Here is a 13,598-nt window from a genome sequence, read left to right as displayed (position 1 = left end):
CCAATCTTTAACCTTTGCGGAAAAAATCAAGATTATGTAACATGCAATTTGAACTAGAACGCAAAATCGAATAATGACATTATGCACACGACCGTATTTTATTCAACAACACAGTCACGTAACGTTAATGAAATTACAAGGTAAAAAAAAATAAAACTAAGTTAAATATATTCAAAACAGCTTACAACTGCAAAATTCGGTACGTATCGTTCATGACCACTATCAACAGAACATATGTAATTATTTACAATAAAGGGAGATAACTTAATAGTAGAAACATTGAAAATACAAAGTTCACAACTTTGTCATAGTCTTAATGGTATACATATGTATAGTCAATCTGTACATTATGATCCTACAGATTTCCGAATGTTTGATTTAAAAAAGTATATAGGTATTAGCTAACAGGATTGACAAATAATACATTTGAAAAAAAGTTTTTCATATAGGCAAATACCACCGGAGAAGGTTAACTATAAAGGGAGATAATCATTTGATTCATAATTTGTTTTGAAATCACAAGTTTGTTTTGCATTGCTTTAATAGGTGTCATTCAAATATTCTCTTTTAATTATCAACGTCAGGTTGGTGGACTCACTGATGTATTTAAAATAGAGCTCATACAACATTAAGATGAATTCGTCATATAGAATATACAATAAAGGGAGATAATCCACAGTCACATATACTTTTTTTGGGAAATTGTACCGAAATAAGTGATTGGTCTTTGATTTAGAACAATTTTGAATATGTTTGCCACAACAGCAGGTCAGCTTCTATTTACTAGTAAGAAAATTATTTTGAATTATAAATCCAATATACACACATGATACAACAACACTATTTTTGGAATGTTCATGTATTTTGACTTAGGTCTCTCTGTATATTAGGGCACATTTTCAAACATTATAAATTACCCAAATAATGCATGTCAAATTGCAATGTCACATCAACATTGCAGTTACATAAAATCATTGCAATATACCAAAAATAGATATTAATACATAATAAACAGAATTTTAAACTTGTTCCTATTGCACATGTTACATATGATATTCATGAAACTGAAGATTGTTTCATAAAACTAGTATGTAATTTATTACGAGAATGCGTTACATATCCTCTAACGTCACAGTACCCAATGCGGATCCCTATAATTGTGATGTTATATTTGTTATCCGAACAATTCTGAAACAAATTCATCAAACAATATACAATTACCAATTAATTAACTCATTTAGATTAAACTTGCACAATGACGCACATTTCAGTAGTTTGATAGTCATAGTGAAGTTTCATCTCAACAGTAGACCTTTTGCACAAAAATGTCCCTGGTTTAGTAGAATCTACTATGAAATGATGATAACTCCTAAGGTTCTTAAAGGCTTAAACTATTGTTTTAAATATGTCTTTCAGTCTCTGAACTTAATGGGTTTGTCATCATCTTGCACCAACTGGGGGATGTTATGTCCATTTCGTGACGATTTCATTACTGATTGGGCAACTTCCTGCAGAGTTTCCACATCACTTGATCTCCAGCGCAGCTTCCACACACCGAAATGCCAGTCTGGGTCAAACTTTGTGTGACCAGCTATCATCATGGAATACCGGATCGTAACATGAAGACCTAAAAGCAAATAAAGAATTCTTGAGCTTGATAAAATTAATTTGTACAACTGTAAAAAAAACACACAGCTGATTGATTGGTTAAAATTTATAAAGATCTTTGATTTGAACGGAGAACTAAAATGAGGGCAATAATGTGAGGTCAGATTAATCATTGTTTCTAGTCATTGCATAACTTGCAAGACAATAATTCTGATATGCAGTCATACAACTTCCAATCTTGTTCGTTAATCATTTTTTTAACCATGCTCGCCAAATGCGCATACGTGTAAAAACTTAGAAGTCAAATTGGACAACTAATCAACTTAATTAGAAAATGTATTGGTGACAGTCAACAATGCCCGGACATAATGGCATCAACTTACCAACTAAAACTCTCCACAACGCATACCACAACACAATGTTCTTATTCTGACCGCTGCAAATATCAAAGTGGAGTGATCTGCCCTTGATACAGGGTGGACGTGCATTCACTGCCTCTGATGAATATGTGAATTTACCCCCATTTGACCGCTCCAACCGGCACCAAATTGTTCATGGAGGAAGATACGTGAGTTTTTAATCATATTGTGGCTGCGTACGTGTGTTAATGATCGGCATGGTTTAATTACTGTTAGAAAACTGTTTGGTACAATGTCAATGTTTGTTACGGTTGGCTGAGCCGTTCACCTGTTCACCTGTAATGAACAGTTGTCACCTGTCGCCTACCTGTCGGGACTGTACGATGTGTGTTACACGCGTTTGTTTATTTGCTGTTCATATACTATATTAACGACGGTTGTGATGTTTGAAGAATGTCGGTAACCCCGGGTGCGGGCAAAAGAAGACGCAATAATTCAAGAACTTCTCCAGAATATAGAGAGCTTAAAAAAAAACCTAATTGACTTATATAAAGATAGTGAAAAGAGTGTCAGAACCACTGGAAATATGTCGAGTCCCGTCGCCAATTATCCTGGTCCACAGCCTATGGGTTCGATTCCTCCGCAATTCAACCATGGTCACCAGCCTATGTTTACCCCTTACCCGCAAAATAGTGTCAATGCCGTGTTGTCAGACCTAGAGATCTCGAGAATCGCTATGGCAACCAAGTCTTTAATGCTAGAGGACACCGATGCTATAGTTAGAAAAGCGGTTGAGCCCCTCCATGCACAGATTGAGAATTTGAAACGAGGAAACGAAAATCTCTGACTAAAGGTGGACGATATAGAACAATATAGTTTGAGACCCTTGTTTAGGTTTTCAGGTATTGCTGAACAACCTGGGGAGGACACCAACGCGTGTATTATGAACGCGGTATCTAAAGCTGGCATCGACCTTAAACCCGAGGATGTTGAAAGGTCACACCGTGTCGGGAAACCGCGCCAAATCATTGCCAGGCTAAAGGGACCCGATAGCAAGCGGAACCTCCTCAAGACCTCTAAAAGGTTTAAAAGCACGACTGGTATGGAAAACGTTTCTGTGAGCGAGGATCTTACTAAAGTGCGAGATAAATTAGCATTCCTTGGCAGGAATATGGTGAAGAGGAAATCAGTCCTGGTCAAAGATCTAGTCGGCAGGATCCACACTATTAGAATGGAAGAAGACCTTGTACCATTTGGGCACACCTTGGCTCACGACGAAGACGAACTGAACTGAAACTTAAACAGAACTTAGTTCATGATTTGACAGTCAATTTCGTGTGTTTTTTTGCTTTTGTTTTTTATATGTCAACATCGTATATATATGTCAACATTGTATATATATGTCAACATTATTTCACAAGCGGTATTTGATATTATGCGATTGTTAATATCAACATTATTTGACACGCAGTACTTTTTTTTTCCCCCTTTTCTTTTTCTTTTTGACACGCGATAATAGGTCTTACGTTAACATAGACAAATAATAATTGGGTTAATGTCAATGTTAACTGACAAGCATTACCTGGTGTTATGTCAGCATTACAAGACACACAACATATTTTTATTTGACACATGCTTTTACTCTTAGTATTCTAATACTTTGGTATGCTTTATTCAAATTCTCGTCACCAACATTTGACACGCAATATTTGAGGAATTGTCAACTTGATTTGACACGTGATATTTTGTATTGTCAAATGTTATGAACATCAATTGACATGTAGCAATACATGACATGACAACATTATCTGGCACACAGTATCTGGAGTCATGCTAACATCAAAGGTTATTTTTATTACTTTATTTGTATTGTCAACATCAACCAATACGCAGTACATGTATTTGTTGACATGTCAACATTATTTAACACGAACAATTTGGGTGATGTCAATCTTAATGGATACACAGTTTTTTTGGGTTTTTTTGTGTGTGTTATTTTTGTGTTTTTTGTTTTTCTCTTGACACGCTGAAATTGGTGTTATGACTTTTTAAAGTTACACGTAGTATCTGTTTATATGGTAATACTTTCGATACGCAATAATTGGTGTAATGTCAACATCATTTGACACACGATATTCGGCAAAATTTGGAGTTCAGGCAACATTAGATGTTTCCAAGTATTTTGTGTTATGCGAACATGTTTCGCCTCGCAGTTTTCAACTTACGTCTGCATTATACGACACGCAGTATTTGGTGTTGTGTCAAATAGGTAACGCAGTCATTGTTGCTATGCCAACATTAATTGTCACATTAATTGACACACAGTTCTTGCTCCACATTTTTTATTTATTTTTTTGAAATTTTTACAATTATACGTGTCGGTTGTGGTCAACAGCAATGGATGCATTATCTATGCTTCCAACCTTTTTCTTTTTTAATGTTAGGGTTTTGTGTTGATTTTGTGTTTTTTTGTAGTTTTTCCTTCGAATGTAAATAGAATATGTACATATCCATGTATTACGCATACTTTCCAACTCTCATATACTTTGCAAACCTGTCTCAGAATCATTTGGAATAGACATACTCTCGTTCAACAAGCCTTTGTTTATCGCCCCAGTATTACCTAATGCCGTTAAATACTTTTTTTACATAGAACGAAAGTAGGTCTATTCTATGATATTGCTTCTAGATATAGAAATGCGTATATTATATCTAGCTATGACGAGGCCTTGATAACCATGTTATATCTGTATTATGGTGTCGATGTTCTCCCCATCCTTACATTCCTGATATTCATAGACAACCGTTCCAGGTTAAAAAATAACTATTCTAATATACAAAGGGAAAAAAGTCACCAACAGTAAAAAAATCACTGCATAAATATTCCATCTGTGGTACTATCCCTAGTAGCTATCTCCTGGCTCCTCTTTCAGTGTGGCGACGTTGAATTAAACCCTGGGCCAACTGCAGACATAAACACGTCAACTTCTTCCTCCAATTTATCTGAAAGTCTGTCAAATCTGAGCAATTTATTTTTTGTTCACTTGAATGTCCAGAGCCTGAGACAGAAACTAGATATATTACATACAGAGTTAAGGGAATGCAGTATCCTTTCTTTCACGGAGACCTGGCTCAATTAGTCAGATGATAGTACGTCGTTGAACCCATTTTGCTTCTACCGGAATGATCGAATAGGGGGCGGAATTTCAGTGTATGTTTCAGACAAATTAATAGTAGATAGACGGAACGATCTTGAAGTAGGGGAAGTAGAAAGTGTGTGGGCTGAAATAGTCTCAAAACATTCTAGGTTCTTATTTGGTACTTTTTATAGACCCCCAAACTCAAATGTTCAACTCTGGAATAGAATTGAATTATCGATAGATCGAGCCTATAATACGAATATCCGCGCTATAATTATAACAGGAGATTTCAATGTAAATCTTTTTCATAATCATCATCATCAAGTTCACCTATCTAATATATTAACTACATACAACCTTACGCAATTAGTGAACGAATGCACACATTATACAGAAAATGGTTCTTCATTGTTGGACCTAATTCTAGTCAGTAATAATTCTATATTGAATCGTACATTTGTTGGAGAATCCTTCCTGGATCAACCAATGCGATATCATTGTCCTGTATATGGTATTTTTAATATTCCTAAAGTTTTATCAAAGTCATTTACTCGTAAAGTCTGGCTGTATAAATATGCCAATTTTGAGCAGTTCAGAACATTGTTAAGAGAGACTGACTGGTCATGCCTCGATATTAACGATATAGATCAATCATGTAATCTACTAACTGATAGAATTGATGAATGTGCGAAGATCTGTATTCCAAATAAATCTATTATAGTTAAAAGTAAGGATTTACCGTGGATGTGTTTCAATATTAGAAAGACAATCACGAAACGTAAGAAATTGCATACTAAGGCTAAACTAAGTAACAGTCCAATAGATTGGTTAGAATTTAAACGTGTTCGTAACAAATGTGTGAACATAATAAGGCAGGCGAAACAAAGGTATCTCAACAAACTTTCTTCTCAACTAACAGATAATAATCGTAATAAAACATGGTGGAAAGTTGTTCATAATTTTATTAAAAAAGACCCTAAAAAACTACAAATTCCTCCTTTACTGCATGATGGGAAATGCTACGACTCTGACATCGATAAAGCTAACGTATTTAATACTTACTTTTCTAGTCAATCATCAGTGGATGATTCTGCTACGCTACTTCCGGAAGATAACTCCAGCACTACTCCCAACAGCCTCAGTGAAATTACTATAACAAGCAACGATGTAAAAGATGTAATGGTAAATCTTGATGCTTCTAAGGCCGTGGGACCCGACTTGATTAGTCCTAGAATCCTTAAAGAGACGGCGTCAGCTTTGTGTGTTCCTCTTGCCTTCTTGTTTAATAAATCGCTTTCTTTGTCAAAAATGCCATCGCTATGGAAGGAGGCGAACGTAATTCCAGTCCATAAGAAAGAAAATCGTGATGATGTAAAAAATTATCGTCCAATATCTTTACTGAGTGTCATTGGAAAGGTCTTTGAACGCTGTGTTTTCAAATATTTACATAATTTCTTTTGTGATACTAGTCTAATTACCAACTGTCAATCAGGCTTTACACCCAGAGATTCAACCATAAACCAACTCGTTAGCCTTAGATTCAGGCAAAGAAATTCGAGTTGTTTTCTGTGACGTAAGCCAAGCCTTCGACCGAGTCTGGCATCGAGGTCTCCTCTTCAAACTTTCCAAATTTGGCATATCTGGTAGTTTACTAAAATGGTTCAAAGATTATCTCAATAACAGGAAACAAAGGGAGATTTTAAATAATTGTAAGTCGGACTGGGCATCTATCATAGCTGGGATACCTCAGGGCTCGATCCTCGGTCCTCTTTTATTTCTTGTATATATTAATGACATTGTTTATGAAATCAATTCCACAATTAAGCTATTTGCCGATGATACGTCCCTTTACGTAGAAGTAGACAATCCCGTTACGGCACATGCTACATTAGAATCAGATATTAATAGAATTCATGTGTGGTCCCGACAGTGGCTTGTAGACTTCAATCCCAAAAAAACTGAAAATATGATAATAAGCAGGAAACGAAATCCCATTTACCACCCCCTCTACATATGAACAACTTTCCAATAAATAATGTATCCTCTCACAAGCACCTTGGTGTGTACTACTCTGGAGATGGTCGTTGGATAGATCAAGTTAATTATATCATTGTTAAAGCCTCCTTTAAAATTAATATAATGAGATCTTTGAAATTCCAATTAGATAGACAAACTCTGCAAACTATATATTTCTCTTTTATAAGACCACTTCTCGAATATGGTGATATAGTATGGGGAAATATTCCAAAAGAACTGGAAAAAAACCTTGAAAACCTCAATGTTGAAGCTGCTCGGATAGTAACTGGCGCGACAAAACTAACAAGTATTGACAAATTGTTCAATGAAGCAAGATGGACGAGATTATTTGATCGTAGACAAAACCGAAAAATTCTTCAATTTCATAAAATGTTTTACCAATATACGCCGCAATATTTGTATAATCTTGTTCCTCACACAGTTTCGGAGGGACATAGATATGATACAAGGAACTCAGATCATTCATGTGTCACTCCAATATTGTGCAAAACTGCTTTTTATAAACAATCGTTTTTACCATCTACTATAGATCAATGGAATAAACTACCATCTGATGTTAGATCAAATCCGTCTGTTTCTGCTATAAAATCATACCTTGATAAACAGTTAAGTAGAAAAGTACCAATCCACTACACTTTTGGAACCCGTAAGGGTCAAATATACCATGCTCGTCTGCGAATGGAATGCAGTTCCTTAAACAGTCATTTATTTAGTAAAAATATTGTTCAATCTCCGCTATGTGTATGCGGTCAAGTTGAAAATACTGCTCACTTTCTTTTAGAATGTACCAGATATGATGACATAAGAAGACAGTATTTATATTCTTTGCCTTATAATATTACCACAGATATTCTAATGTTTGGGAACGAGACATTGCCATTACAAGAAAATAGGGTTATCTTCCTAGCTGTCCAAGATTATATATTAAAAACAAACAGGTTTTCCTATTGATTAAATATTTCATAAACATGCATGTGCTTAAAGCCGAATTGTACTTATGTAAGAACAAGTAAAACCCATTAACAACCAAAACCCTCCACCATTAATTATCTCCTTTTCTTTCTCCTTGTTTAAACTATTGTCACTGTTTGTATTATTGTATGTATTTTTCATGGGAGACAATATGCTGTCCATCCTGAATATATTTTGCAGATTATGATAAGGTGATAGATTTACATAAGTGTCTAAGACACTTGTTTCTATTTCCTATTTTGAGTTTTGTTACAAAATGCTATATATATATATATATATATATTGCATATATATGTATATAATTGAAATACTTGAATAAAAGAAAGTTTAAACTAAAGTGGATGTTTGCAACTTTCTCTCCATGACCATGATGCTGGAAATAATGATGGACCATGCTGACAACTGAGTTAGCTCCCTTGCCTATCCCAGAGTTTTCTGCCTCACCCACTAAATAGAATAACTGCTTTCCTGTCAATAAAATAAAAATAACAATACAAGAATAAACTAGTATTGAGTATTGATCATATTATTTGAACCCGTGAGGTTAGAGGCCTGTGATATGTATTCTAAGACCTTAACCTCTGAGCAACTGCAGACCTCCATTTAAAACAGTATGTGTAACATAAGCTGTAAAGTGACTCTAACCAGGTGCCCTGTATTACAAGGTCTGTACTCTACCGACTAAGCTGAAGAGAAGTTTTCCCTACTGAAGTGAGTTATTATAAGGACACTTTTGACCCAGCCATAAATATGTACAGCATAAGTGTTTCCTATAGTTTACCTGAGCCCTCCGAGCAGATTCCAAAAACACTGCACTTCCGTGGTGTCTTGAAGAAGATAGGGCCTACTTGCTGAGCGTGATGGGGATAATGAACCTGCTGTGCATAATCCAAGGACCTGCTGTGCTTAATCCCAGGAATAGTGGAAAGCTCCATCCACTAAACATGGCGGATTACCTGCAAGGAAAATAAGTCACTCAATTTTCCTGTTTTGTAAATGATTAAATCAAGCAGTGTAATATATATTGAAAATTATTTAATTGATACAGTTATATATATGTATAAAACAGTTTAATGAACAAAATGGGAAAAAAGTTAATTTAACAACCACAATTCCATTTTGTGTGGCATGTGATATGTGTACAATGTTATAATTATGGTAATTTAATTTATTTTCACTGTAAATGATAGAAAATTTCAAGACACTTGCTGTAGGTCTGTTTCCTTCACAAATAAAACTTGCACAGTCCATAAATTACCCTAATGTGTTAATCATACATGTTACATCACTTCCAATCGAGCATACAGGTGGCAATAATATAAGTAAGATGCTAAACTTAATTTTAAATCAATTTAATACCTGTTGTTTTCTGTTCTTCTGACAATGATGAAAACTGCTGTTTACTGTCAGCACACTGCTGCCTGTACAAATCCCATTGTTGTTTTGCTTGGTTCACGTAGTCCTCCAATATTTGTTTCTTCTCTTCGTCGTTTAGTGTTCCAGCTATTGACAGTTTATGCGAAAAGTTTTGACACAAGTTGCAAAGGTCAGAACAGGGTTTCATGACAATGATATATGGACACAAATCATGCAAAGTTCGCTGAAATGTTCGCAAACTCACGGGCCTAAATTCCACCTCTTTGGTAAGTTGATCATATTTATCATAAATATCCGTGATAGTTGTATCAGATGGAAGAAGAAGTACTTTCTCGGATTTACAGTTCGGCAGCCGACCAGGAACTGGCAGCGCATTGTCGTTTGCATATTTGGTTAAGAAAGTCTTAATCTGTTGTCGGTCATTTACAGACAATGCATTGTGAGAGGCTCTATCAGCATTACAATGTTTCCGCGGAACAAACCCGTCTGTATCCAAGGATTTGCTGATGGCATGCAGTTTATTCTTGACAATTCCATGAATAAAACAAAATTTCTAAGGACAAGCAATCCTTTGAAGAAAAATTCCTGAGATGGTCGCTCCCTTTCTTTCTCCACCTCTGCGGATATAGAGGATTTATGGGCAAATATCAAGGACAACCTTCTGGTCATACTCAACACCATCCCATCCAAGAGGACAACAACGCGCTACAACCAGCCCTGGATAAACCGAGAGGTTAAGGCGCTATCTTGGCGCAAGAAGCGCAGCTACAACCGCGCTAAAAGGTCCAACTCTCTCAAAGACCGCGAGCATTACAATCAGCTCAAGAAAGCAACCCAAAATATAAGCAAGCCTACAATGAATATCTGAATACCATCATATCGCCAAATCAACAGCAGGCCCAAAACGCTTCAGGAGCTTCATCAACAGCAGGAGAAAGGACAGTTCAGGAGTGGCTCCACTGAAATCCTCCGTCGGAATGACATTCTCGGACAGAAAAGCCAAGGTCAACATCCTTTATGCCCAGTTCTCTTCTGTTTTCAACGCCAGTGAGAGATCCGACAACATCAAGGACATGGGCGAGCCCAGACACCCAGATATACCACCAATCCATGTAACCTCAGAAGGTGTTAGGAAGCTATTGCTAGGCCTGAATATCCACAAAGCCTCATGACCCGATCAAGTACCAACAAGCCTGCTGAAGGAACTGTCCACAGAGATAGCCCCAGTCCTAACACTCCTGTTTCAGGTGTCCCTACAACAAGGCAGAATACCATCAAAGTGGAAGAAGGCAGATGTTACATCCATCTTTAAGAAGGGAGAGAAGAACCGACCGGAAAACTACGGATCTGTCTCCCTTACATCTGTTATCTGTAAGCTGTTGGAGCACGTCATTTGTAGCAGCTTGGCAAAACATCTGGACCATCACAACATCCTCACGGACGCACAACATGGCTTCAGGAAGCGACGCTCCTGCGAAACGCATCTGATCCTAACCATTCAGGACCTAGCAAAATGTGTCGACACTAAGGGCCAAACAGACGTCATTCTCTTGGACTTCTCCAAAGCGTTCGACAAGGTCCCACACGCCACTGCTACACACACTAAAACACTACGGAGTGAGAGGAAAGACACACAGGTGAATAGGAGACTTCCTAAGCGGACGCTCACAACTAGTGGTGCTCGATGGCTGCAAGTCCGAGAGTGCTCCTGTACTCTCCGGTATGTCTCAGGGTAGCGTACTTGGGCTGATCCTATTCCTACTTTTCAGTTACGACCTTCCAGAGTACATCACCAATTTTCCTTCACGCGGCTCTTTGCTGACGACTGTGGGCTGTACAGAGAGATCAATAACCTGGAGGAAAGTCGTAAACTGTAAGCAGACCTCGACGCCTTACAAGTTTGGGAGCAAGACTGGCTCATGGAATTCTACCCCCAAGAAGTGCCAGATTCTCCACATAACAACTAAGAGATCTCCGATAAAATCTCCATACACCATCCATGGCCACATCCTAGAGGAGGAAGGGTCAGCAAAATACCTCGGAGTGAACATCCACAGCAGCCTAAGCTGGAATGACCATATCAATCAGGTCGCTAAGCTAACAACATCAGAGCTTTCTTACAACGTAACATCTACCAGTGTCCACGAAACACTAAGGAACTGTCCTATAAGACACTGGTAAGACCAATTATGGAGTATGCCAGTGTAATTTGGGATCCCTCCATCCACAGCCAACAACATCAACAAACTCGAGATGGTGCAGCGTAGGTCAGCCAGATCTGTCACTGGTGACTACCACACTACCAGCAGTGTGTCGTCCATGCTGCAACAACTCCAGTAGCCAACCCTTCAGGAACGTAGGGCACAGACCAAGGTCATCATGATGTACCGCATTGTATATCAACAAGTGGACATACCCGATACACATCTCACCCCAGTGGCAGTAGCGAGGCGGGGTCATGTACTTAAGTTCCTGGTGCCATACGCAGGGACTCAACAATACCAACGATCCTTCTTTTCTGACGTGATCAGGCTATGGAACAGTCTACCAGCTAACACCAAAGCGTGCGGCTCCCTGGAACAGCTTAAGGCTGCGCTGCAGCACGCCAGGCTTCGATAGAAATTTGACAATATGCAGTTTTTGTAAAATATGATGTTTTTCAGTATAAGTTTGTATATTGCGACTTGTTATACTTGATAAAAATTAAAATTGTCAGATTTCAACTAGTTTCAGACTAGTTAAGTTTGTCCGTTAACTGGAATTTGTGCTGAAGATGAAAATATTTCAGAATGTTTTGTTCCTGGAGGAATTTGACTATGAGGAAATGTGGGGAAAATGTGGAATTTTGCGAAACATCAATATATTTTCCAAATAGACTTTTTTTGTTATCAAAAACAGCAGATTTATGGAATCACTGCGTTTTTTAGTCATAAAAGATGATCCAAAATGAAATTTCGGGGGGAATTTGAAAATTCGAGTATTTTATAAAAGAAAAATTTCAACAGATTTCAAACTTAGTATTTGGCTGTTATATAGATTAAGTATCAAATTTGAAGATACATTTAAAAGTTTGGTTCCTGTGAGAATTTGAATATTTTCCACCCTAGAAATTGTGGTGGAAATGTTGAAATTTGAGGATAGTCAATATTTTAAAATAGACGTTTTCTCAAAAATAACATATTTGTTGTATCCCTTTGCTTTATTGTCATAGAAAGTTATAATGGATGATTTAAAAAGAGGTTCCTGGGAAATATTTGAAAAATATGAGTTTTTTGTACAATTTCAGGATTTATGAGGTACTATGATATTACCACCCGTCTTACTCGATAAAATTTGAAATCCCGTCATTTTAACTGATTTCAGACTAAATATTTGGCCGCTAAGTAGTATATGTGTTAAATTGGAAGATACATGAGAATATTTTGTTCCTGGGGGAATTTGACTATTTTCTATCCAAGAAAATACAGAAAATGCTGAAATTTCAGAAAAATCAATATTTTTCAAGAATATACTTTTTTTTGATAAAGTGAAGATTTACAGTATTGCACTTCTTTATTGACATACAAAGTCATCAAAGATTACAGATCCTTTCTGAGAAGAAATTTGAAGTTTTTGTAAAATTATAGGATTTTGTTTTAATATTAGCTGGTATATTGCCATTTGTTTTACTTGATAAAACTTGAAATTGTGACATTCCAGACAAAACATTTGGCTGTTGATTAGGATTATTTTGAAATTTGAAGATATACCTGAATTTTTTATTTCTAGTCTGAAATTGCCTTTTTCTACCTTAGGAATGGGGAAATTGCTGAAAACAGCAGAATTAACATATGGTTAAATGATTGGACATAATGAGTTATTAAAAGTTACGAAAGTAATTTCCTGAGTAGTATTTGGAAATTTGAATTATTTAAAAGTCTGAGTTTTTTTGCATCTGATGCAAAACCTTGTATTCTTATATAACTTGAAATCATGACAATTAAGCTGATTTCAGGCAAATCAATAATAATCGAAAAGATTTACAGTTTTATTGCCATTCAAAATCATAGAAGATAACCAAACTTATTTTCTGAGAAGATTCTTGATTATTTTTTTGTGTAAAACT

The 13,598-nt window shown here is 36.5% G+C and overlaps 1 pseudogene; it reads right to left on the bottom strand.

Annotated features, from left to right (window-relative positions):
- Window positions 1-1,242: 1,242 nt before the first annotated feature.
- Window positions 1,243-13,598, bottom strand: part of LOC110441337 — a 32,469-nt pseudogene continuing 20,113 nt past the window's right edge.

Source organism: Mizuhopecten yessoensis, unplaced genomic scaffold (assembly GCF_002113885.1).
Source record: "Mizuhopecten yessoensis strain PY_sf001 unplaced genomic scaffold, ASM211388v2 scaffold715879, whole genome shotgun sequence".
In the NCBI taxonomy this organism is placed as follows: Eukaryota; Metazoa; Mollusca; class Bivalvia; order Pectinida; family Pectinidae; genus Mizuhopecten; species Mizuhopecten yessoensis.
Note: the sequence above shows the minus strand (reverse complement) of the source record. Positions and strands in the feature narration are given on the sequence as shown.